The sequence below is a fragment of the Anser cygnoides genome, chromosome 3 (genome assembly GCF_040182565.1).
Source record: "Anser cygnoides isolate HZ-2024a breed goose chromosome 3, Taihu_goose_T2T_genome, whole genome shotgun sequence".
Taxonomy (NCBI): Eukaryota; Metazoa; Chordata; class Aves; order Anseriformes; family Anatidae; genus Anser; species Anser cygnoides.
In genome coordinates, this window is record NC_089875.1 from 4607518 (window position 1) to 4629756 (window position 22239).

Consider the following 22239-nt stretch of genomic DNA (forward strand, 5'->3'; position numbering starts at 1 on the left):
CCTCTTATTCTTCACACACAGTGCCTAACCCAGTGCTGACTGCAAACAGTAGGAAGCTCCCCCAACAACTAATCAACCCCCCCGAGAAGAGCCGAGACCAACACGGTCCTATTAATTAATTCACAATAATTTCCTCTTCTTTGCAGTCTGGGATTAGGATTTGAAAATCAAAGCCATTTGTCTTCAAAATGCTAAAATAACAGACAACTTATGAGCAAGCATCCAGATTCCCTTCCTCCTAAATCTGTAAGGGAGAGATAAACACACTCTGGGCCCCAGTCTAACCTTACCCTAGACTTCAACTTGATACGCACTGCAGTGATGCAAAGCTCTGCTGGAGGGCTTCAAATCTGCCCCCAGACTGCTGCTAATTGGAAGGACTGGAGGACTGTTTTTCTTTCTTCTTTGGGCAGCCTTAGCAGAGGCACACTGGCAGTGTGCTGGCAGTGGAAGCTGCCACTTTGGGAAGAGTTTTGATTAAAATATGTGTTGCTTTGATCAGTGGCTTCCCTGTAGTGTAAGATAAACACGATCAGCAGTTTTGGTAGGTGTTCATTCATAAGGCACCTGCTGTGAAGTTACTGCACTACATTAAGCAAAATATTAAAAGGAAATCATTGTAGTCAGCTGGGACTTGGATTTATCCTGAGACTAAAAGTCTTAAAATCTTTTATAACAAAACCAGCGCTGCCTTTCCCCTTCATCAGTACGGTCCTCCACAGCCACAAGTCCTAGAGGTTAGGGTTGAGACCTTTTGCCACAAGGCATGTATGTCAGAGGAGGAGAGGCAGGAGAGCGTGTTCCACAGCTAATCTAATGCTTTGTGTATTTTCATTCAACACTAGAAATATCAAAGAAGTATATTTCCCTTCGGTTGGGGAAGCTTGTTTGACTCTCACAGCTGGGGCCTGGAAGAGTTGTCTGAAGTTTAGCCATGATCTTTATGTCAAGACATTTTAATGATACTTTTTCCGCTTTTATTTTCTTGTGAAGCCAAAATGGTGTCTATTACAGGAAACTCATATAGCCTTTAGTACAAATAGCATTCATGGAAATTGTTTGTTTTCTGTACTACAGCTTTGTATGCAAAATTAAACTTCAGGAATTTATTTTCAAATTTCTAATGCTCAAGGCTTTGTGTATCTAGGGAAGGGAAAGAAAAAAAAAAAGACAAAGATTTGCTCAGAGAATGGGACGTAGTTTAATGATGTTAGTTATAAGCTCATAAAAGAAGCACGGGCATAAGAGTTTATGAGAGGAAAAACTAGTGTTATGCTTTGCTTTTAAAGCTGGGCTTTTAATAGCATCTTATTATCTCCTAGGTAAATGGCAATTTCTCTGACTGAGGTAGGAACCAGCCTAACCTTCCTTTTGCTATCCCCAGCACCAGGCCAGATCCCGAGTACATACAGAAAGGCTGAGCACCACCAAAATCAATAAAGCTGCCCCAAATGAGATCCGACAGATCCTTCTCTGCCTTCAAGGGGGCAGGCCAGCAGGTCTGTGCTGCTTTCAAGAAGTGGCCCACTGGCACCGACAGCTCCCCGCATCACGTGCTGCTCCACTCAGTCTGTTCAGAGGCCTTTCCTGATAAAGTACTAAACATACCATAAAGCTGTTTTACAAGCCAGGTCTCATTCTGCTCTCCAGCTTTTTCTCATTAAGGGCATTGCTGCTTCAAGGAAGTTCAAGCTGCAGCGCATTTAACATCTGCATTCCTTTGACATGTTTTGAAATTATTTTAAAACAATTGGGAGAGGAGGACCGGGTTTGGGGGGGGGGGGGCTGAGTGCTTCAAAGGGAAAGCAGAGCAACGTGTAAGCCCCAAATTACATAACTAGCCCCACCAAGGAAATAAATTAATTTGTTTCCCAATGGCTCATTTATATAACCCTTTAATTATAGCTAACCATATCACCAGTATTATACCATGGGAAAATGTAGAGCTGTTAAGCAACCTACCACTCCGCCCTCTCCAGACCAACAACACAACCATTAAGCAACAACTGCATGTTAGGACATCGCCTGCTCTTTTGTCTTTCAAAGGTATAGTTCAATAATGTGGGTATGAAAATGTGACCTCAACAGTAACTCTTTTTCTAGGCTTTTGTATGTTCCTAAACTCCATCTCCCCATAGGATCGTAAAAGCAGGACAGCATTTGACCTGCTTGCAACACAAAAAGGGATATTGTTTAAAAATTCCCTATTTTCTCAGTCTGCACATGAGTCATAATCAGCCGTTGAGCCCTGTTAACTGCAAGTGCTGCTCAGTCTATGCGGGGTTTTCAAATGTGGTGAATTTAGGTAGATCTGTTGACTTCAATTAAAGCATTTCTAATTGTTTCTAACTCAGTACACACCAGCTGAGACCCCAGCTTTTGGTTTACAAAAGGCACAGTGTGCTAAAGCAGCTTGCTGCAGCTCCTTGAGGTCTATGAATGGTACACATTAGCAGTTAGTAGACCAAACCGCTGTGATGAAGAGGATGGCAACGCTAACAGGAAAGCTTTTGCAGATGAGAAATATCAGAATTTTCTAAAACTAAAATAATCAAACTAGCTGTTTCAATTCATGTTCAATCCACTTCTGAAGACAATAAATGAAGTTTAATAAGAAAAATAATCTGATGTTATGAGATAAAATTGATTGTGACATGTGGAGAATCCTATAACTTCAACAATGGGGTTGCAAGAAGGGTTTCATTATAAGTCACTTAAATTATTCCTAATAATACGTTTTGATCAATTTTTAGTACTCAGGTTCTAGGAAACTTTCAGATACAAGAATTTTCTTCTCTGTTAAAGGGTGTTTTGGTAGCTTAGCAGCACTGTAATGTCAACAACTTTGTTTAGGTACAAAGATAATGCATCTTAATGCTAGACTAGCCAATTTAGCTGGATATCAACAGCCCCATATATGACCAAATTAGAGCAGATTATCAGGGATGCTGTGGAATTTCCCTCATTTGGACTCCATCCATCTAGCTGTCTGTCTTCCTTCCTGGCTGGCATCACGTCCACCACACGTTAGAGGGCTCAGTGCAGAAGCTGTATTAGATTTTTTTGGGGGCCTTGAGACAAGCACTACAGGTTAGAAGAGAGTCATTCCAGGCTCTGTATTCAAGAATCTACAATTCTCTGTCTGAAGTTCAAAAAGAGCTAAAGAGAAAGCACAGTATACATAGGAATTGCCCAAAAGAAAAATCCTCAATTAGTTTGCCAAATAATCCATCCCTTGTATTTATTTTTAATTTAAAGACAACATAAAATGAGTTTTAGCAACCCATTCCCGCATAACTCAGTGCACAGGGAGCTGAAGCAATGCTATAATTTTATCTTCTACACCCTTTGAAGCAGTGTTTCTCATTGGTCATGTCTGTGATGCCTGAGGATGGCCTTTAGACCAAGTTCTGCACTCTTAAAAACAGATCAAAAGAAATTTGGTCATCTCCTTCAAAAGGCTGCCATTCTCCTCCCCCTTTTCACAAAGCCGCAATGCAAACCAGGACTTAGTGCCGAGGAACGTCTTCTGTAATTCAGTATTAATATTTTGGCTTGCAGTCTCAGGGTTTCTTTCAATAGGAATAGCAAGTTAACTGTCTTCAGGGGAGCTACAATAACTTAATCTTAGTTCTGAACCAAGGAGGGGGGATTGAAGTTTCACGAAAAAGTGGTAGTTTTGTATTAAGCAAAAGTTAAAATTTTAAACCTTTTTTTAGCTGCTAATATACCCAGGGCATTAGAACTTATGACTAAAGAGAGACACATAATTATGTAAGAATCTTAGCCATGATTGCAATAAATAAACACATTTCCAGCCCTCAAAATGGTAGAAAAATGCTGTCAAATGTGACCAGCGTCTATCTACCCCACAAGTTTGAAAACAAGAAACAATAACAAGAAAACAGTATTACTGAATAGTGCATTATATTGGCATTAAGATCCAATATTTAATTAAAAAATTATGGCTTGCCATGGTAAGATCTATAAAGACCAATTCACCTCTTGCTCCCATTGCTGACATTTCAGATGTCATTCTGAGTTACACAAAACAGGGAATAATGGTGTTGAGATGTAGAGGATAAAGTTGGTCTAGAGAAAACAAGAACTGGTCATAATCCAAAAGCCATATTCCTCAATCTTTAAAAAGTTTAATTAATATATGTTTTATTTTGTTTTTCTCAGCAAAGTAATATTTCCTATATATATAAATATAAAACTTCTACGTGGTTTTGCCTGGAGATGGTGAGGTAGCTTGACAAATACTATTTCCATGCTGTGTTTAACTCAGCTGAAGCCAAGACCTACAAGAAATCTCTGGGTTAAACAGAACTATAAACTACCATTTTCCTCCTTTTACTGGCTGTTTGATTGTCAGTCTTCACCAGGATTCTCTGATCAGATGCAGCATGGAGCTAAAACACCGCATCAAATGATTCACTGCAGTTCAAAGCCTTTTTGAAAGAGAGGCAAGAACCACAAGCTGGTCCTTTGTGAAGCCTGGAGAGCAATGTATACAGTATTAACAACAAGAAGAAAAACTTCTTGAAATGAGTTTTTGCTGCAGAACCTCAGAGTACAATGGGCCATAGCAGATGCTCTCCAACCACCACAGGTCAGCTCAGGGCCATCTGGACTCGGACACCTCAAGCTCTGCAGTGAGGCCCTGGCTGCTGGGAGCTGGGCTGTAGTGGGGACAGCCCTCCAGTCAGCTCTGGCCCGTGTTAGCATTTCTTTCTGCACCGTGACTTGGTTGCTTCTTCACACTTTGCAGTATCCATAATTTGAGTGGGAGCTACAATAGGGTAATTGGCAGGCAGATGTGGCTTCTCTTCTTCTGGGAAAAGCAAGGAAATAACAGCCCCCCCAAAAGTCTGCTGGCTAGCCAGGATCTATCAAAACCTGGAGAGATACCATCACCTGAAAAACAGATAAAATCAGGCATGCATTTCTATTCTTCCTAACTTTTGTGGGTAAAACAAAACATCTGGGAGCTGGATAGCTGCACACAGCTGGTTCTGGAGAAAGGCTGGAATTTACCCCACCAAGACATAACCTTCTCTAATGGCAATAATACCACCACAAACCTTCCTGGTGTCAGGGATGTGAAAGCTCATCAAACCTGAATGGTTCAGGAAATCAGTGTGCTGCACTGCTGTTGTAACCAATATAATTTTATCTCCACTCTGAGCAACATAGTTCCACTGCTGGCAAACTGCAGGGAAATGGGGATTTACTATCCATTGTGCTATGGCTAATGAAGTTAACAGGGAAAAACAAAAACAAATCCTGTATCAGTAACTGTTTAGTTATCCAGCAGCACAAACGTGGAAAAAAAAATGAATGTTTTAATTTCTGTTAACAAGAAAAAAATGTAAAAATGTTTTCATTGACTGAAAATTTTTAGTTAAATTTTGCCAGAAGGAGAACATTTTCAGCACAGAGATACCAAAATTAGATCCTTACGGGCAGAATTTACCATCAAATGGATTTTTTTTCAGTTTTCAGAGAAAACTTTTTGAGATTTTCAGCTATCTTATGAAAAGTTCCAAAACCAAGAAGTATTCAAGAGTTCAGTCTCTTTCCTGTGAACATCCTCGTTCAGTTGCAAACTTCATTTTCTGGCAATAGGAGTTTTGATGGGCCCAGGAAAGGTTGGCACTCTGTCTTTGTGCCACCGGTTGGTCCTATGCCATGTGTGACTTTATGTCAGCCAGCAAGCGGACGGCCATGAGACACGTACACACATCTGATGAGGCCATCCTCGGTGGAGCGTTTGCTAAAATGCTGAAGCTTGCTTTTTCTCCTGAATCTTCCTCGGTCCGACGGTAGAAGTGTTTACACTGACAGCATGTTTCTACCAGCTGAGGATCTGGCCTTATTTTAGCCTTCTTGGCTTATTTTTTGGCGTGTTGCTGCAAGCGAGTTGGTATCCTGCCAGGGCGGGGGTGAAGAGAATGGCATTCCTGGGCTCTTAGTAGTGTTGACCATTGTATTGATGTGAATACATAAAAACCTTCAAAGGCAGAAAGGTGACTCCCTGTCATATGCAAGGCTCTTTCTAGTCCTTTCAAGCTGCAGATCATCAGCATAGTCTGTACTTGAACCCAGGACAAACTGCTTTCTCCAGTGAACAAGTGATGGAGATTATTGTAGTGAATAGTAACAGTAGATGAGGTGCTATCTTCCCCTTAAATTGAGCCATTCAATTTGTCATGAATGGCTGAGTATTTTCTGCTTGCATTTGGGACTTAGATTTCAGCACTGGGAACAGAGTGAATAGGATCAATGATGAAGCTGTAATACAAAAAGAAGGAGAGAAAAAGGGCAAAGGACTAAAATCAATAGAGACAAGCAATTACAAGGTGTATTAATGTACACTGGGCTAGGCTGGAAAGAGGGAAGAACTTATTGTTATTCCAGGGTTTTTTTTTCCATGAAGGGTAAAGGGGAGGGAAGTGAATATTTGCTATTTGGGCAATTGCAAAGCTTTGCCTGCAAAGAATAAAGAGACCTTTTAGGACATGGCAGCTGCCTCTGGGCCTCAAGCATGGTACTTGATACTACAATCTACCCTCCTCGTGCTTTCTGGCCAGCTTTTGAGAACAGCAAGGCAGGCATTCAGAAGGAAGACAATGACGAACGTCAAGAAACAGAGAGGAAATACGGAGTTTAAAAGACTATTGAGTGACAGGCAGGTTAGATCAAAGGAGGACATTGACCAGGTATTTGTAATTGCAGTGCTAATAGAGGTTAATCATAGAAAGCAGAGCTGAAGGGTGGATGTCTATTCAAACACAAAGTATATACATGTATATATATTTAATACACATATACATAAACACACACACATAAGCATGTGCATATTGTACTTCAAAAGCCAGCTGGTCATTCAGCCAGGCACCATCATCCATTCTGGTTTTCTCCGGGCTGTTAACGGCAAGGAGACTTTTTGCAGGCAGAGCACTTGGGCCACTTTGCTCTCAGAGCCAGAGCGATGTTTTGGAGGGAAAGCACAAGATGGGGCTTGTGTATAAATCTCTGGAAAAGCAGAGTCAGGGCAAACCCCAAAAATCAGTGCCCATCAAGCATTTGTTTTCATAACTTTTAACACAGAGAAAGGAGAATCCTTACCATAGAGTTCGAAAAAAAAATGAATTTAGGTTTCCATTTTACTGATTTTGAGGGCTTGGTTTTTCAGGACCTCAGTACCCAGCTACATGACTGAATGAGCATTGGCTTTTCTAAATGCTGCACAATTTTGCAAACGTGGACTCAACTTTGAGCACTTTTGCTTACCAGCCCTTTTCAATCTTATCTCTCTCACAGACATGCTCTCTCTTGTTATCATTCTTCCACCCATTCTTTTCCTATGCCACACACAGATTTAAAAAAAAAAAAAAAAAAAAAAAAAAAGGCATTTCCTATGGGAGTCTTTCCATACTCATTTTAAGGAAAAGTCATTCTTGTTTGCCCTCTGTGACATGTAGCAGTCCCAGCTGTGCACTGCAGCAAGTACAACTGCAACAAGACTTAACTATGTCTAGAATAATTCCTAATACCACAGATATGTCTGATTTTACCAGCAAAACCATTCTCATGTAATGTACTCCCAAATCTTGAAAAAGAAATGTTACATATAACAAAATACCACACACAAACTATTAATGAAAGACTATGGCAACACAAAGTGAATAACTTTGTGTATATATCCAAATCTCTTCACCCAAAGACTGCCAATGAGGGTGTTTTTTTCTTCCATAAATCAACCACAGAAGGACTAGCTCTTATTACATGCCTGGACTAATTCCTGAAATTATAGGGTCTCTGTTAGAAGTTTTGAGAACATGTAATACAAATAACAGCAACTTTAAAAATGCATTATTTATCCAGAAGATGTCTAGCCTGTTACAGGAAGGTGCTCATAGGCAATAAACTGCCTAGTTAACTGCCATCAGAAAGCAGTTTTGTCCGTGTATTATAATTACATTTGCTCTTCAATAATCTGAAACTTTTGTCTCCTTTGTGCTAGGTGCTGTATGTGAGAAAGAAAAAAGATGGTAGGCATGAGAAAGGAGTATTAGTGTACAGCTCAGGTAGGCATGCATACATTCACACCAGGGACTAAGGATGCTTACGCTGACAGCCACCAGTCATGTTGATGCTTATATTGCAGCAGGAGAGATCCGGCCTGTGGCTCGCCATCCTCTTCGCAAGGGCTGCAGGGCAGGCTGCCAAACCTCTCTGCCAAGACAGCAGGATGGGTGACCTGGAAAGGAGCAGGAGAAGCATGGGGTGAGGGCACAGCCCTGGGCTCTGAGGCTTGTGGGGGGGACCGATGCCCCGGTGGCTGTGTGGGTAGGAGTGCGCCGTCACACACGTTTTGGGCAAGTCTGAACAGCCACTGAAGAAATGCTCATCTCGATACCACCTTTAGCAAAATTGGAAGGAAGAGGAATAATGGGGGAGAGGGTGGAGGGCACAGAAAAAAGCACACCCACACGCAAACCAAAATTAATTTCTGGCGTGTACTGTGAAATCACAACAAAGGTCCCGCGGACTGCTTTATTACCTCTAGCTGAGGAAAAACACCAGGTATCATTTTTTACCTTGCTGTCATCCTCCTACATTATTCTTTTTCACAGGTATTTCAGCATGTATGCAGATCAGAAAGCACAAATGCCAAAACCTGGATGTACAGATACACTTGAAAGTCTGCTAAACTAACGCAGCTAAGGCATGTTTCTAAGTGCCTTCGCTAAATGAAGACCTGTGGCACCATTACATTGAAAATTAAGCTAGATTTTAAAAGGTTTAAAATGGCTCAAAATCATGATATACCACTTTCTGTCTGGAATAGGATTCGGTCAAAACAGAGAGGTTCAGGTCTGAGGCTGGACCCAGGTTCGGGTTTGGGTCTGTCAGCATAAGCATCCCACAAACAACAGAGCCACCATTCAGCCCCAGCAGTGGAAATCTCCTAAGTTCATTTGGAGGCAGTCTGGTCTTGCAAAAGCTCTGCCATTTTGGACTGCATCCAAAAAGCAAGCAAAAAGAGGCCTCTGGATGTTTTTTTATTATTATTATTATGATGATTTGAATAAGCCCATTGTGGGTTCTAAACAAGCTCAAATCTGGGCAGACATGCCAAAACAAATCCACCCTTCATTCTGGGAGCTGGGAAGATACAAAACTCCAATTTGGTCCCATCTCTGCTTCAGAGATACCTATCCGAAAGTATGCTCCTTCTAAAAATGAATTAAGAATTACAACAGCACCTTGACAAGACTCCTCCCATGCAATAAACAACAATATTGCTTGAATTATTTTTCCATAGGCAAAAAGTTAATACCCCGTGTTAACAGTTTCCGTGACAACTCTCATCACTACTTTGCCATCCCATCCAAGGCTGGTAATCAGCTGACACACAGATCCTCGTACATACATCCTTACCCCTGGCTGGAAACCCTTCTCCCTCACTGCATCGCCCTTCACAAAGAAGCTGTTCCTGGGCTGAGGTTTCTGTCTGGGAGACATCAGCATCTCCCTGGAAAAGCAGTGTTCAGTGGGGGGCTTTGAATCTCACTGCAAATGCTTCTCCAGTCTTTTTTGTCTTCCAGTTAATTTGACTTGTATATGCCCTTTGGTCATTTTCAAGCATTTGTATTAACAAAAGAGTGAGAATGTGGTTTATTATCTCGTCCCTTTTATCTTATATCTCTTTTGGAAGGGAAAGAGGCTGCACAGTATAGGAAAAAATTGTGGAGCAAAGCAGATGTTGCAACTTTATTTCCCATCTCAACCACAAGACAGGATATTTTTATACTCCCACCTCCCTTCACGTTCACATATTGAAAAGGGCTCGTGTCTTACTCCGGTAGAAGGTTGCCTAGCTTCCAAACAACATCTACACATTAGCCACTGCTCAGCTGTAGGGAGGTGAAGGGCTGCTGAAACCTCAAGCAATAATTGATATCAGCTCCCTTTTGTTTCCCTAACAGTTTTTATGTGAAACAGTTATATCCACTGGGCAGAGAACCAAAGCTCCCTAATAAAGAGCAGGGCAGTGAAAGCCTATAGCAATGCTTCCCCCTAGTCCCTCCATCCCCCTGCAGGCACTGTGACGACTAGAAAGAACATTTTCTCTGTGCTTGAAGGTGCTCTCACAGGTCAGTCCTCTAGAGAGCTGGCACTCAGCAAGGCCAGTGTAACAGGAACCAAGAGAGGGAAGGCAAGTCTGGGTGCTGCTCTTTTGCCCTGGTTCCCTCTGTCTTAGGGATTAGCGTTACCGCTGGCCTTGCAGCTTCTCCTGAAATCACTGCAAAGCTGGTCAGGATCACATCCATCCCTTGTTCATGACCCCTCGTTCCCACACAGACAAGAAAATCTGTGTAAGTTCAACAATTTAGAATAACAGAGCTGCGTTCCTAATTTCTATATGCTTTCAGTAATAATAATAATAAAAGGTTGAAAATTACATCTCCAGACAAATGCAGAACTACTATTTTCCCCTTATTGCTCTTATTCCCATACCCCCATATTTATCACTGCCTCAGTAGTTCATTCTTCATTGCAGAAACTGAAATGAGGTGGCCCAACGGGTAGGGCACTAATCAGCCTTTCCATTCAGATGTTGACTCGGTGAACTCTGCAGATCACTGCAACTCAAAGGCATGACTGCATATCAGACAGACATCCCTGATCCAGCTTGTTCAGAGGTGACCGTGTCAGTGTGGATCTGTATGCATGGGTGAGTGGTATTTAGCCAAAAAGCTCTGCAGCTCCCAGTGAGCAACTCCCCAGACCTCGATTCCCCTGTCACCACACCCAGGCAAGGCAATTTAAAGCCAGAGCAGGTATGCTGATGCCTGCCAGCTGCCTGAATGCAGCACAGGCTTTGCCAGGGTCCATTTGCTTTGATATAAACAGAACTTTAACATTCGTGAGATCTGAGCATGAATGAGTAGTCTTTTAAGTGTTTTTTGACAAAACAGAAAATCCAGATAGTGAGGAAAGGGGAAATTACTTACATTAATTACATCTGAGGTATTTCAAATATAGAAGAAATTTCTGCTTTGTTTTAAGGTCAAGACCATTCCATTTTAAGAGCCAAGCAAGTTCTCCATTCCTGTGTTACAAAGGGGAGGGATATTTCATCAGCTACAGCTTATCTTGCTCTGCCTTCCTCATACCCATCATCACCACCACTATGGCCACAAGTTGTTTCAACAGGAACTGCAGGAGACAAGCGTAAGAACCTGAGGGATGAAAGATGGATGGACGGGGAAGTGGCAAGGAAGGAAAAGAAAAGGGAGGAGTGTAAATGTAGAGGAAATGGGAATCTGGAGAGCAAGAAGTGGAAATGGAGGTAGAGCTGTAGCTGTGAGACCAGAAACCCTCAGAGATTTCCATTTTCTGAACCAGTGGTAGACATCAACTGCCTGTATTAACTAATTTTTATATCATTAGTACGTATCAGCCAGGGAGAAGGAGTAATGCACACTCTGCTGTGTAGTAGGCTCCTGTTGTGCCCTTTGCTGCGTGGTATGCACAAACATAAAGCTGTTGCCTCTCTAAGAGGTAGGGCAGAAAAGTCCCATCATACCCACACAATTTTGAAAACTGGGAAAGGCAAATCCTATTTTTTTATTTGCTTTTTACTTTTTATTTATTTGCTTTTGCTTCTTTCCCAGGCACTTTCTTCCTTCTGGGTCAGCCAGTTTAAATTGGAGTCTGTAGCAAGAGATCCATTACTCACCAAACAAACTCCTCTACAGGAAAGCTCATGTCTTTAAATATTTTTTTGAGCAAATTTCCCCTCTCCTCCCCCTTTCTGAATTTGGTTGCTTTATTTGTCAGCTGATAATATGGACATAATAGTGCCTCTCCCCTACACGGGAAAGTCAGTAAAAGAGCTTCTCAGGAGTGGCTGGAGAAGCTTGGGAATTCATCTACCTTGGCAGGAAAGTTCCAATTCCTCTACTTTTCTAGGCTTAATAAATTCCTGCTCTCTTCAGCAATAATAATAAAACAAAATCAGTCTCCTGGGGAAAAAATGGCTCCAACACACTGTGCTATTTCAGTCATTCCAAACTTTCATTGGAGGGAGGTATAAAAAAAGGGATGATAAACTCTTCCAAAAAAAGATAAAAATAAACCCATCCTAAAAACGGACTTCATCATTCTCCCCAATCCTTGTATGGAGTTTCTTTAGTGGGTGCTTAGTGTACGGATGGAAAGCAGTGCCCAGTTAGGAGCACTTAGTGTCCTTTGTCTTCAAGGCTCTCCAAGGTTTCCTGCGTGCAGGAGGTGGATTATATGGGGGAATTATATATCCACTTTATAAAAGATAGGCATCTGATTTATACCTCCAATGCATCATTCAGATTACTTTCTAAACAGCCTGTAGTTCCACTGTCCTATCTGTTTTACATACATTTCTCGGGGAAAATCAGGCTGAGGTCTCTGCTTTTCCCATATCCCCCCACACAGGTGAGTTTGGGCAGGCAGCAGAAGGAAGGTACTATACTTGTGCAGAGACCAAGGACTATTTTATATCTAAAAGCCCATATTGTCCTCATTCGCGCTAGTGAAAAGTCTCCATTAGCTGGAAAAACTCAGCAGTTCTTTCATCATAGAATCGCTGGCACTTTGTAAAGGCCTCCACACTAATAACGTTATCGAAGTATTTTACAGAATAGGCAATTATTGTTGCTGGGCGAGTAACTGATTCTTTTCACTCACTGACAACTTACAAACTGCTTTGAGTTTGACTGCTTGAGTCTGAATTAGGAATCCAGACTTTTTTTTTTTTTTTTTAATTTGTGGGAAAGAAAGAAAATGGAAGGAAGAAAGTTAATTTCAGAGCAAATTCAGTGTTGCAGTGAATCCAAAGTGAAACACTACATTCAAGATGTCGTCATTTTACAAATAAATTTTAAAATCCAACTGAAAGAACTGTGATGCAATTTTTCTAGAAAATAAGTTTTAGCTATATTAGCCAGGTTTAGTCATTCCTTATGTTTAAATGGAGAAAATATGGGAAAATACTTTTTCAGGTAAGAAGAAATACCCAACACTGGAAAGAGCCACTGTGGACATGAGCAATGCACCTCCAGTTCAGCTGCAGGGTCTTGCACACCCCTGTATTTACCAGGTGTGGAGGAACTGAGACACAGCCAATGTATTACAAATGTACTTTTGGAGCTACACTAAATATGAACCTTCATTTCAGAACTGGAAGTATAATTTCTACCTGTATGAGTAAGAAGTTTACAAGCCAGACAACTTCACTACTCATAAATTCAAGTATATGAATATATTTGAATCAAAATTTGAATACAAATTGATGTTTAAAAGAACCAAAGGATTTTCAAGATCTCAGTTGGCTGTTCAGCTTTCTAAATCTTGCATATTTGTGTATGAGCAGCTGGTATGCTTAAAAAATAATTGGATATACCTTAAGATGGAGGAATACAGCTGCCTTATTAGGTGAGGTCAGTATTATGAGTGTGTTAGTAATGAAAGACTGAAGCTAATGCTCTTAACAATTGTTTCAAATCCAGACAAAATCCTAAAATAATAAAGGAAGCAAAGATCTCCATCATAAACACATTTATTATTTCCACATGGTGTTTGTGTGTGCATGCTTGTACAATATATGCAACTGAGTTTTCTTGTACAAATTGGAAATGTTTCACATTCCATACACACAATGATTGCTCGCACAAGAGGCCTCAATGTTTGTTTTCTGACACACTGGAGAAACCAGGAACCTTGAGAAAATCAGAGTAATCTGTTTAACAATCTCTTCTTGGAGCTGGGTGACTAGTGCAGTATGTTTTCCACAAACGTTCGTAAGCCTGAGCCAAAGACCACTGAAGGCAGCGAGGTCTGGCCCCTGCAAAAGTATAAATATGTCACTGTTCTCATCCAGTGTTGTCATCATTTTGTGGATGGATCTTACGAACATTTACAGAAGTTGAGAGTTTAAGCTGAACAGAAAACAGAGAAATCAAAGACTAAATGTTAACATTATTGGTCCATCTTGGCCAAGAAGGATACGCAAGCCCAGAAGCTGACTTATAATGCCATGAAAGGACCCAGGCCAAAATTTTATCTGCTTTTAGGCAATAATCCCTAAATAGTTTATTTCAGCTTCAGCTGCCTAAAACCCTTTAACAATCTAGACTCGCTACACGGAAAAAGCATGGATAACCCCTTTCCATTTACATGGAATAACTCTTAGCAAGCAATATTGCTTCTGGTGATGAAGAACCTAATTTTTATTTATAACAAGACTTCTTAATGACAGTTAAGTGATGTAAAGTTTAACTCAATTTACTGTTATGGCCATGTGTATTGTAGCCCCTTGTGCTTTTGGATCTGCCTTAGCTGCATGGCTCTAAATGTATTACTCCTCAACATTTCCAACAGGTACAAGCAGAATAACAGTGCTAATCTAATTCGTTAAATGCTATGAAGTCAATTTACTTATAAAAATGGATACATAAGAGCAATAACGTTTTAAAACTAGATATTTCACCTCAGTTGTATAGAACCAGCAAACAGCAGTATGATGCCCCTCCCTTCTGACCCTTTCAACAGAGTGCGCCTTCATGATACTCTTCTTTCTATCTGTTCTGGAGCCCAAGAAAATATTTTTGAGGCTATTAAAATTTACTCAGATTACTTTCTACACTCTGCACCGTCCTGAATATTGTCTGATACATATGTTGTGCATGTGTGTGCAGAGTTGTGAATGCAAAGCAACCAACCTCCTTTTTGAATGTGTAAACAAGCAAAGTAGCTTTGGAGGACTTTCTTGTAACTCTTTTCTTCACTTGCCTCTGGATCCTTTCTCCTTTATTACTTGAACATCCCTCTAGGGCAGAACTTTTGCAAATGCCAGTTATTCTGGAGGAAGGAAGGTTTTAATGAATCAGGAAATGAACCATTTAACTCCAAGGCCTAACACATCATTTCTTTTACACACCTAGCCTTGTATTTTAATGATTTTGTTGGTTTGGTGGTGTTTTTTTTTTTTCAATAACTAATCTTACTGCTTCTTTTTCTTTTTGTTTTCTTCTACTAGTCACAGTGCTCACTTTAAAACACATAAAATTTAAAACTAAGCAGTAAGATCTTTTAGAATCTTTCAGGTTTCAAAAGATTTTTTTTAACCATTTCATCACTGCTCTTGTTCTGCACCTGCTGCTCTACCCTTGGTTTACTGCACTAAAACCAACGGAAACTTGGAAGATACCTGAAATGTTTTGCACCACAGCAGGCAATGGCACCTTTTTGAATACTGTAAAATCAAAATACAGTAAAATCAAAAATTTCCAGTAATGCATCCATAAGATACACACTTTGAAATCAAAAGCAAAGGTAGCACTCAAGAGCTACTGACCATGTTTGCAATCAGGGAGAAAAGTGTACAACTTCTCTGCCACCACTTTCCTATGTGACCCTAGAAAGCTCTGTAAACACTTTTCCAAAAGAATTCAGATGGAAAATTCACAGAAAATGACACTCCTGTTGACTTCTAAGATGCAACCTCTGTCTCAGCAATCCTCTTACCTGCTGAATGAAAAATCCCACCAGGATCTACCACAGAAGATTCATTCTGTATTTGTTGGCTATCACTGAAGGAAAAACATCATGTAAGACTGGCCCACTGTGGCAGCTCTTCCAAACCTTGCAAGAGAGTAACGAATCTATTACTGTTTCTGAGGTTCCTCCAACCTACTGTGGTGGAGGTCATGCACACCAGAAATCTCTACTGAAATCAGTGCAGAGAAATCAGTTAAATTCTTTTTCATAAAAGATTCTAGAGAAGGATGAACTTGAAGAAAAAGTACAGAACATGTCCAACTGAATTAAGCTGCCAATGTTACTTTTTGATCCCTCCAAACGTTTTGAGGGGGAGGAGTAAATACTACATTACATATTTTACTTTTCTACAATTAGAACCTGCTACCAGAAAAGTTATTCTAGTTGTTGAACTAATATATTTTTTGAACTGCTTCTTTGGGCAAACAATAGCCCAAACAGTCTTGAAGTCAGTCCTTATCCTTCAGAGAGATCACTCAATTCTCTTGAAGATATAGGCAGAATCTTAATATTTTGACAATCCCTGTTCCCAGGGAACAGATTTTTCAGTTAAACAATGTTTACTTAGGCCAGGCACATACAATAATATGGCTGAAAGCTGGTTTCACACACCCTCTTTCCAGCCCAGAGGGTACCTACGCCTTTATCTTGCCCTGGGCTTTGATACAAGAAGCTGGGATTCATTTTCAAGAGCCTATGTAAGTAAGTAGGTAAGTAGTAGTATGTAAGTAAGGCACTCAATTTGCACCAAATTGGAAATAATGGTGTATATCTCTTGGCATCCCTGAACACTTCAGCTGAAATATTTTCCTGGGTGTCATCTTGGTGATGAGGTTCATGAAAATCAGTGACATACTTTAAAATGTCTTTAAAAACAAACAAAAAATAAAACAACAAACAAAATTGTCAATCAAGTGCCATTGCCCAGAGACATACTCATGAGAAAGTCTGCTAGATGCTATCCCCATACAGTAAAGAAATAAAACTACACAGGTTCCTGGAACAAAGTTCCCCTGGTACTCTGGTACCCTGTGATAAAGCACACTGTAAGCAGAGAAGGAAATTTCATTTTGCGTTGGCTAGGGTTTTCAGGAAAAATATAAGCAATGATTCTAGAGGAAGAGGTGCCAGTTGTGTGAGGCAGAGTTGTCCTCAGAAGTAAAAATTAATGATCTTCTACCTTTGTTAATTTAATAAAGTGGATTTCTGCTCCAAGATGCATTTAACAGAAATTGCTGCTTAAGATAATTTGTGCACTGGGTGGGTGGATAAGTGCATGCAGAAGTTATAAACACTCAGCAAAGGGGTTGTGAAGAGGCACGAGTGTGGTCCTGGCTGGTTTGGCAAGTGAGTACAGGGGAATACGTACACACATTGCTGGATAGAGAACCAAGGGCTGGGAGAATTGCTACAATATGTTGTAAGCTACAAATATGTGTGAGGTTATACAACACTGACCTGAATGTCTTGGGTGATGGCTGTGATGTACACATGTACGGACTGTAGAAGTAGGTGCTTTTGAAGGGACAAGGACTAGTCAGGCTGTAAAGAACACGTAGCGAGGTGATGAGGTTACTGTTGGATGATCAGATTTCATTACCAACAGCTGCAGCACTTGGAAATTGCTATCTATAAAGGGGTGGTTGAAGAAGGGAATCAGTCATGTTTCCCATTTGGTGCAGTTTCGGCACAGTAGGTGTACATCATCTCTTGTGCCAATGGTATGAAGTTCAGAACAAAGTTAAGATGCATGCCTATCCCAGTTGTATAACAGATGTACACCCCCCTTTTATTTATTTATTTTTCTTTGCTTCTTGTGATTTTATTTCTTTGGTGTGAAATATGGAATAGTGGTATGGAAACATAGTATAGTTTTGTCTTTTAACTACAGGCAGTCAAAAGACAAAACAGAGCCTGCAATTCAAAAAGGAGAGGGATGTTTTGGCTAGCATCTGACACAAGTACTTGCAACTAATACCAGCTGGCTGCTCAGACACGTGTATCAGCATTGTGCAGGGCTGGTTCATCAGCTTCGCATCACTTGGTAAGACAGTGTTTGCCCAAATGATGACTGAATTAGTGCCTGAGTGACATCATGTCATCGGCTGCAAATCCCATGGTCCTTGGCCGGAAGCATCAAATGCAGAAGAATGAACGTGCCTGCTTAGTTCCAGGACAAAAGAAATATGAACTAATCATGACCCTTCCTTTTCTGTACTTCTGACCTAGGAAGAGCTACCCGATGTCTGCTGATAATTGCCTGCTTCTCACTCTGCTTTCTGGGCAACTCTGTGCTACATGCAGCACTAAGTAAAAATAAAAATTAAAAAACTTAGTCCCTGGCCCAGGATGCTCCTCTTGTGGCAATTTGGAAATGATCACTTGGCACTTTAAAACTCGTCACCCTCACATGGGGCGTTTCTTGGTCTGAAGGGTGACTCCCTGTAGATAACATGAGCAGAACTGGAGAGTGAAAGCACCAGGCTGAGATTTAAGACTCTTTGTCTTTATCATCAGAGTGAGTAAACAGCTGTACTGTGTATGTACAGATGAGTAAACCTAACACAAGGGCACGGCTGTCACACGCCACTTGGGATTTGCAGAGCTCCTGAGGAACCTGATTCATCTCTAATGGTACAGATGTAGAACAGAGAAGATGTTATTTTCTCTTTTTCCTTACTTGAATTTAAAGATTAGATGGAAAAAAAATATCCATACCATCATCAAAACAAGAAATAGCAACAGCACTGATGTAATTGTCTAGGCCACAACTCAGACACTCAGAGACTCTTTGCCATCTTTATCGCACCCAGGAAGCATAACTCCAGCTCTCGCCAAAACCCCTATTAAAATTCCTATCTCTGCAATATTCCCAGAATATCAGCAAATACATACTTCTTTTGAGCAAGCACAGATACCAGATCCCAGCAGTAAAACTGCAGCCTTTGTGAGCATGGGTCAGCATTAAGTTTGTTCTCATACAGAAGCAGATTCTCACAGGAGATTATGGAGCACAAACTGCTAAGAAAGAAGGCGTGAAGACAAAACCACTGAAATAATAAGGTAGGCTCTTGTGAGCAGTCTGGACTTTAGGACCTATCCTCAGCAGTGGGACTGATTTAAGCCATGAATACTTTATGCTTATAATGGTAACATAGCCGAGACCTTGGCCAGTTTAAAACTTCCGTCCTTCAAGCTTTATGTTCATAAAAATTTAAGGACTTTAATGCTAAATTGGAATACATCGTGACTGCTTTACAAGCATAACTCCTCATGGGCTTGGTGGAGCCAGGGTCCCCTAATGCCCACTGCTCAGCTCTGGAGGGGTTGGGGGCTCCTCGGTGGGACCCCACCACTCTCACTGCCTCTGTGGGGCTCCCTGCCTTGCTGACATCCCCAGAGGACCAGTCCCTTCTGAAAACTGAGGATGAAGATTTCCAATAGGGAAATCTGTGCCTAAATAGCTATGCTGGTGCAGCAGATATGCCCCTGTTCCCAGGTTATTAGTTTGATAAAATTATTGCAGAGTTCACTGCCTTTGTGTAAACAGGATCTGTCTTTCCACGGCAGATTCTACACTTGAAATTTGGTCTGAAGTGGTGAAAAGTGCTAATACCTTTGTGGTTTAGGGTGGAAAAAAAGTCAGAGTTACTGTATGATTACGCATATCTATTTGTATGTGACTGCTGAAGTTCCCATTGAACTTCCTTTCTGAACAGTAAGGGTGCCAAAGAATCACAAAATACTACTTTTTCATGTAATAACTCTGTAATTTGAAACGTGGAGATGAGATTAGTTTGGAGAAAAACTCCAGATTTTTTTATTCTCCTACAGGGCAATTAGTTCAGAGAAAAATCTTACTGCTTTGAAAAAACCTGGAAGGTTGAAAGCTGAGTTTGGACTGAAGGGTTTGTGGACTCTGGACACATTATTGATGCTCCCATACTAGATTTTCTGAGCCAGCTGTGCTAGATGAATACGCGATGCTGACTGCCAGCCTCCTGTCTTAACTTTATTATGCAGAGGGCTCACAGAGTGCTAACTAGGGCCTATTATTCAGTCCATTCAGCTCACACCTGGTTCTTAGTGAGATGTTGCACTGCTTTAACACCATGAACTATGGCTTTATTGCTCTCTGCTATTTCCTCCTCCCTCCAGCTTGAAAAACCACACTTCAATCAATGGCTAATGTCAGGGTGGGAGTAATAACCTTCATTTATAGCAGCAAGTAGGGACATCTGGACAGCCCATGGAGAGAGGCAGGGAATAAAGCCATCAGGATGTGCAGATTATACTGTTATCATATGAGCTCTTGGTCTCAGGAAAGCTTTTAGTGTGGAAACATCCCAAATGTTCTTTCCTTCGGCTGCAGGTTTTTCCTCTGAAGGACACAAAAAAAGGTCAAGGGAACTGGGGCTGACAGCATAGCAGCAGGGGTACTTAGTGTTAATTAGTTGCATAAAAAGACATTACAAAACATGTTTTAGCTGTTCAGGCCAATTCTTGAGGAAGATGAACTGATGGTACTAGAAAATCCGGAGTCAAGTACAAGGAACCCAACTCAGAGACAGGTAGCCCCTTAGTAATCCAGGTCTTGCAGCCAGCTCTGCCTCCAGGACAAATCCATGAAGCTTTTGGCACTCCCCTTCCACCCACACACTGATAACAGGAATACTTTCCTCCTCCTGTTACTTGTCTGCCTTGTTAGTCTGCCAGGTTTTTAGGGAACAAGGACCATTTGTGTGTCATCTCCTACTATGGCATGACTTTTATCTCTTGGAGCCTTCAGAGCCAGCTGTAATGGTGTTAATAATTGGTAGATGAAGGGTACTGCAGGGTACATCCTCCTTCTCCGTAGCCCCGTGACGGATCCCAGCATGTCCTCATTGATAAGCCATTTGTTAGCCTATGGGATGAGCATGGCACCTATACCTGTTCAGCATTTGCCTTTCTTTTATGCTTTCAATAAAAATAAAACCCCTGAAGACTTCACGACACATATTGATGTGAACAGGCACTCAAACCTTCCTTGAACCAGGAACTTATTTTCATGTCAGGAACAACTGTCAGGTTTCCTCAGGGCACTGTTCAGCTTTCTGTAGTGAAGACATAGTGCCAAAAAGCTTTTCACATGGAAGGTGGTATAATTCCAGCCACTGGACAAAACTGTCATTTTTCTTTGCTAAATTACTTCTGAAAGGAAATTCCATTTTCACGGAGAAACTTAAGCATTTCCACAGCAAAGATGACATTTCCTGGCGAAAACAGTATTTTTTTTCCCTTACTGTGCCTGCTGTTCATTTAGAGGGAGAAAAATAATTTGATTCTTCCACAAGAATTAAAGAAAGAATTAAAGGAAGGAAGGAAGGAAGGAAGGAAGGAAGGAAGGAAGGAAGGAAGGAAGGAAGGAAGGAAGGAAGGAAGGAAGGAAGGAAGGAAGGAAGGAAGGAAGGAAGGGGACAGCAAATTGCTTTTGTGTTCAGTTAACTGAAATGAAAAATATTTTGCAGAATACTAGATTACTATTTGACTTCTCATGATCCAGGGATACTCGGCTTTTGGCTGTTATGAACCAGGTTTTACATCCACAAAAAAATAAGCATTCCCTTGGTCAAATACCTGCCCCTTTAGGCACTTGGATCCTTTCTCTAATATGTCGGAAATCAATTATCTGGTTATCCTCTGATTTATTAAACCTCATGTCTGAGATTCTGAAAATATTTGGATGCTGTTGTAATGCATTTTGTCCTGGCAGAGCGATTTGAGCTAATACATTTTGCACCACTCAGCCGAGGCATCTTGGCATCCTGAATCAATCTGAACCGTATTGAATGCAGTTTAATTAATGTCCAATGTACCGTGCCTTGGTGGAGCGGACAGCTGGCGGCTTATCTTGCGTGACCTTGGGTGACAGACACAATCTAGGATAATGCTAATGTGTGTCTTTTGTCGGTTGATACTGGGGGAGCCAAAAAGCCAGGGCTTCAACAATCAAATGATTAGCACATATCCATGGGGATAAAGATGGGAGGGAAGATATGTCTACCATGAAAATGTCTTAGTACCTAGTGATTCACAGACAGGCTAACGCCAGATGCAGGCAAAAACTTTTCATTTTACAAAGTATCTTGCCATGCTTTCAGCAAAAGAATTAGTACAGAGAGGGAATGTAGGCTGGGACACAAAGGCTCGAAACAGAAAGGTTTTTAGGGAGTGAACAGATTGCTCGTTAGTTTTAGGTGCTGTCACAGCTGGCTTACCCAGGCAGACTTTTCCCAAAGAGGTGCCAGCCAGGTGCCCAGAAGGAGTTGGGGCATTGAGCAGAAGTGTTGTGTGTCTCTCTGTACCTCTCTCTTTGAAGAAGAGACTAAGGGAAGAGCTGATACTTCTGGCCAAAACTCACTGAGACACAGAGTCAGCCTCATGGAGAAAAGGCTAGGAAGACAGGGAAGATTCATGAAGCCAAGAAGTAATAAGAGAAGCAAGAGAGGACCTTTGGGAAAAGCTCCTGATTGCTCACATTTGTATGTAGGGAACTGTAAATTGTTCATAAAAGTAGATTAACTTGTTGTGTAGAAATTCTAATAGAGAAACCCTAGAAGCATTAAAAAATTGTTCCAGTTG

At 41.0% G+C, this 22239-nt stretch overlaps 1 long non-coding RNA gene across 1 annotated transcript in view; it reads right to left on the minus strand.

The window, feature by feature from the left end:
• Window positions 1–5422: 5422 nt before the first annotated feature.
• The window catches only part of LOC106036670 (uncharacterized), a 194644-nt gene continuing 177827 nt past the window's right edge, over window positions 5423–22239 (minus strand). Inside the window, exons 4-5 of the long non-coding RNA XR_001207546.3 lie at window positions 8139–8269; window positions 5423–6297 (exon numbers count right to left, since the gene is read on the minus strand). This is a non-coding gene — a long non-coding RNA (uncharacterized lncRNA). The remainder of the gene's footprint in view (window positions 6298–8138; window positions 8270–22239) is intronic.